Source organism: Octopus bimaculoides, chromosome 6 (assembly GCF_001194135.2).
Source record: "Octopus bimaculoides isolate UCB-OBI-ISO-001 chromosome 6, ASM119413v2, whole genome shotgun sequence".
NCBI lineage: Eukaryota > Metazoa > Mollusca > Cephalopoda > Octopoda > Octopodidae > Octopus > Octopus bimaculoides.
Window position 1 is genome coordinate 111,950,989 of NC_068986.1, and position 5,446 is coordinate 111,956,434.

Here is a 5,446-nt window from a genome sequence, read left to right on the forward strand (position 1 = left end):
TATATATATATATATCTGTATTGGCACAGGTGGGGCTAAGTGTGAAGAAGCTGGCTTTCCAACCTCACTGTTGCGGGTTCAGTCCCACTGCATCGCACCTGGGGCAAGTGTCTCTTACTATAGACCGAGCCTACCAAAGCCTTGTGAGTGGATTCAATTCACGGAAACCGAATGAAGCCCGTCGTATACATACATGTGTGTGTGTATCTATGTGTGTATGTCTTTCTGTTCTTCCCCATCCATCACCGCTTACAACTGGTTTTGCAGTATTTAAGTTCCGTAAGATATCGGTTCATCAAAAGACACCGCTTGAATAAGTACTAGTCATAAGAAATATATCCTGTAAACCATTTGTTCGACTGAAACCCTTCAAGGAAGCGTTTCGGCATGGCCGCCGAGAAATGACTGAAACAAGTAAAAGAAGAAACCAACAAAACAATGTGTGTGTGTGTATGTGTCTGAATATTCTTTTCTACACCAGGCACAAGGCCCTAAATTTTGGGCGGCGGGAAGTCGATAAATCGATTCCACTAAGCTACTCGTACTTAATTTATCGACCCCGAAAGGATGAAAGGCAAAATCGACTTCAGCGGAATTTGAACACAGAACGTAAATGCAGACGAAATACGCTAAGCATTTCGTCCAGCGTCCTAACGTTTCTGCCAGCTCGCCGCCTTATGTATCTATGAAAATTACGCACACACTCACACAGACATGCGCACTCGCACACGTGTGTGTGTGTGTGTGTGTGTGTTTTGTTGAGAGTGTATTTGCGTGCGTGCCTTTGGTGTATCGTACTTCAACCTGTCTCTGTGCACATTTCTCCAAATGTTTAATTGTTTATTTCAATATCTTACATCTTTTATTATTAATGTGGTTTATTGAAAACATATTTCTTTCCGTTTACTCTCTCAATCCACGACTTTCCCGGCGTCTGTTGAAATATGATTCAGTTATTTACAGAATTTGTGCATCATTTACCAATATAAACATCAGGGAGAAGAATGTGTAGAGAGGGACATAAAAAGGAGACGAATATGAAGAAAACAAATTCGAAGAATTTGGAGAAGCAGGAGAAGAAGAAGAAAAAGAAAGAAGAAAAGAAGGGAAGGAGAAGAAGCATTTTGGTTAAGGTTTACTTGACAATAAAAGATCATATTTGATAATGCATTGGTGCAGAGATTAGCATGCATCCACTCTACTAAATTTTCGTTAGATTCCAATCTTTTATGTAGACGAAATAAATTTCTCTCTGATCAAGAAGGCTTACTGCATATCGTTCGGTTTAAGGCATTTTGTTGAAATGGATTGCAGAAGGTGATGAAGAAGTAATTAGTTTTTAAAATGTGATATTGCTATGAAACACATCGTTAGTTTTGAGGTGAAACCCCCAGATCGCCGATGTATAATCTATCAAAGCCATAGCTGTTTGCTGTAGGAAGGCGAAACACCGGATTATTCGCTGTCATTAATCACAGAAACACTCTGCCAGAGTCTAAGCAACAATTGCTGCCTATAGAGCGAGTTTCGATTGACGATTGGAAGGACCAAAAGAAGCCGGTATCAATAGGTGAGAAGGGAAATGGTGTAAGACATATGCCATATGGCTCTAATACGAAATAACCTTGTGCAATGTATTTGAAGATAGATAGTGCGCGGATTTAAGAAGGTGCAGATGCGGTAATGGCTCACAGTATGATACATGAGCTTGATATAAAGATGTGTTATAGTAACAGACGTACGTGGGAGAGATTTACAGCTTACGTCATTGATAAGACAAACGGTGGGGAAACGTTAACGATGCAAATAAAATGACAAGCGAGATAAGCGATGAAGAGAGGTATCGGGGAAAAAGGGGACAAGAACAGAGGAAAATTATAACACAGCGTTACATTGTTTTACATACATATGTGTGTGTGTGTATATATATATATATATATATATATATATATATATATATATATATATATATATATAGGCATTTATAAGTGTCTGTGCAGACGTAAATGTGTGAAAACGACTTTGCTTCCCAACCAAAGGATTCCGGATTCAGCTCTACTGTGTGGCACCTTGGTCAAGTGTCTCGTACTATACGCTCGGGTCGACCAAACCTTTTGAGTGGATTTGGTAGGGGGAAACAGAAAGAAGCACGTCGTTTATATTTACATCAATATCTTTGGTTTTTGGTCCGTGTGTTTCTCCCCAGCATCTCTTGAGAAACTGTAGTAGCGTGTTTGTACCAGGACACCTGATGAAGGCTGGAGAGTAAATCAGCCGAAACGTTGTGGTAACAACGAACAAGATGAGGACACATATCCGTCCAATGTAAATAATACGCATGTCGTTAATATGTATTATGTTTTATATGTGTATTAAGATGTATATACTTATATGCATTCGTGCCAGCGACCAGATATAAATGTATTTTTTACGTATATATGTCTTCACTTACACTTTCTACTATGTACGTATGTTCGATCGTTTTTCTCTTATAGTATCTTTATTATTATTAATCTTACTCTTTCTACTTTTTGCCTCTCTCTTTCTAGCAACTACTCATCCACTTTCACACCCAGCACCTGTAATATTTGAGTAATCTTCCAATCCATAAAATACGTTATAAAAGGCATTTTAACGTTGAATTAACCTCTCTCATCCCCTCCCCTTATATATCCTACATCATTTATATTTCTATCTTATCCCACTTTTTTTCTTCTTTCACTTCTATTTCTTACTTTTTTCTTCTACGCATATGTTTATCGTGTCTTTCGTTTTCTTTTATCTGTAGCGTTATTTATTATCTAATTTCTCATCTCTAGTTCTTATTGTAATTTCAAGTTTTGTATATATCATCTTCAATCTTATTATTCCTTTTAATTATTTGCACTTCCTATTTCCGGATATATTTTTATTCCTTTTACGCACAGATTGTTATTTATTTATTTATTATTGTTTCTTCGAATGTTAACGTTTACCCCCATCAGGCATCCAACCAACACCGTTATTTCTTTCAAATCAGACACTCAGTCAAATTCAATTGCCCATTCATTGAAATGAACTGCTCACATTGTATTATAGTATTCAATATGCACCTATACAATTTGGTCACGTGAAACTCCGAGTAACAAAATTAAGTCCAGTTGGAATATGTCTGAGATGAATTTGAACTGGAAAGTTTTTTTTTTTTATGTGGTTTGTCGGGGTTTAAGACAATACCGTGCTATACACATTAATCATCTGGAATGATGGGTGGAATTCGATCTCGTTTTTTCTCTCCAGTACGAGATACAAAGAGAGGCAACTCTGCTAGGACTAAGAAGCAAGTCTTCCTTTATAGTACATCAGTAAATATCAGCCAGCAACTACATGCCGAGGCCGTACAAAATGCAGAGTAGATGCTCGAGGCAGTGAAAGAAAGTATACGAACGAAAGTGAAGTTAAAATATGTTCCAGAGTTATTTGCTTAAAAAAGAATCTTGCATGAGATTAGATCTGTATTAGATCTGTATCAGATCCGTCTCTCTTGACCTGATGGACTCGTGTGCCGTCTTCTAAACTATATATCAAGGGAAGTAACTCCACAGGATAAACCGCTCAGAAATGTCTTTACAGGTTCAGATGACATACACAAACACATGCAAACAAACATGTGCAGACACACATGCAAACATCCATCCGTCCATACATACATCCTGTCTGTCGAAGAGCGTAGGCTCGAAACGTAATGGACTTTTTCATTTTTCCCGAGCATTAAACTAATACACTTGCTTGTTGTTCCTACACTTTCTCTCAGTCTTTTGTGTACTGTAAATTTGAACTACACACACACCCACATAACGCAAAACCAAATATGAATGCTCGAAAGACAAATCCAAACATGAAATACAATGGAGATTCGCATCTAATATTCTCAGACGTTCAAGGAACAGTTTAAAAGCTATAGGGTTAAAGTATGAATCTTGAAACATATTCCTTACTCACGTAACACCCACCAAAGTATAATATACGCAGTGTAGTTTCTAGAAAAACGCTAACCTGGTCTATGATAAATCGCTTCCTAAGTATTTTATAAGATCAAACGTAATATCGATATTAATTGATATCTTTGATATAATTTCATTATAAAAAGAAAGTCCATCCTTGATAGAATTTCTTCTGATTCTCTCATTCCGTAATAACCGGTTCCCGGTTGGTTAAAGGATATCCTGACATAATACTGACAAAAGATAATTGGAAGGCACAAATAGCTTGATGCATAAAAAGCATCCGGCAATTGTGAGGACATTGTTAACTCAAGTCTTGTTATTGCTAGAATAGCTTATACATATTTATAAATAAATAGGTAAATACGGAATGGCATGTGCCCACTCTTTAACTCTGTAGCCACACCAAGGACATCTCGAGTGATGTGTCACGGTATATAAATGAATTATTGTCTCCAGAGGTTGATTCAACATTAGATAAAGATGAACATTGCAACATCTTTGCACCAATATTAAACCACGTAATAGACATACACAAGCGCCTATTTATATAGTTGCTATAAATATATTAACTTGTCCATAATTTGTTTTTATTAAATAATTACATATAATTTGTAGTTGTTTAATACTTTTCGAGTTACTTCTGTTTAAAAACATTGAAGAGAAATGTCGTAATTGCTTCTCTTATGAATTAGTGCAATACCCAACATGGTGATTGTGCGAGAGGTTTAAGATATTACTGTGATTGCTCTTATTGTAATAAATCCTTAGCGGTGACGGAGTACTTTTAGCTTACGCAACTAAATCGTTATAGTATATGTATGCATGCGCGTGCGGGTGCGGGAATGTATATATGTGTGTGTGTAAGGATCAAGTATATATGCTTGTGCCTATTTGCGTGTGTGTGTATTTATATAACAATATTCTTACTACTACTATACTAATGCAATGGTTACTATAACAACATGCAAAGAACCACTTAGAGAATTAAGCAAAGCACAATCCTGCTATAGTGCAGTTCTTTAATCTTTTTGCACATGTGAAATGTCGTGTCTCCATTCTCTAGAATGGAATTCAAGAAACATTCATGGATCGAATAATTAAAATCTGTGTATGGCATCAAGAATAGCAAAATGGTTTCCATCGCAGCCGCTCCGTCATTGCGCTGCCTCCGAAGTTGTACTCAAAGATTTGGAATTAGAATTACATGGACGCTCTTCAACACAACTACTGTGTGCGTATAATACATAAATGAGTAACTGAGGATATATCTGTCTCTGTGTGTGCGTGTGCGTGTGTGCGTGCGTGCGTGCGTGTGTGTGTGTGTGTGTGTATAAATATATATATATATATATATATATATATATATATAAATTTCACTTTATTTCATTTTATTGCTCCAGCCCACTCAGTTGGCAAAAATGTGTAGTACCAGTAATTCACAGGAGCAGCCTTGTCATATT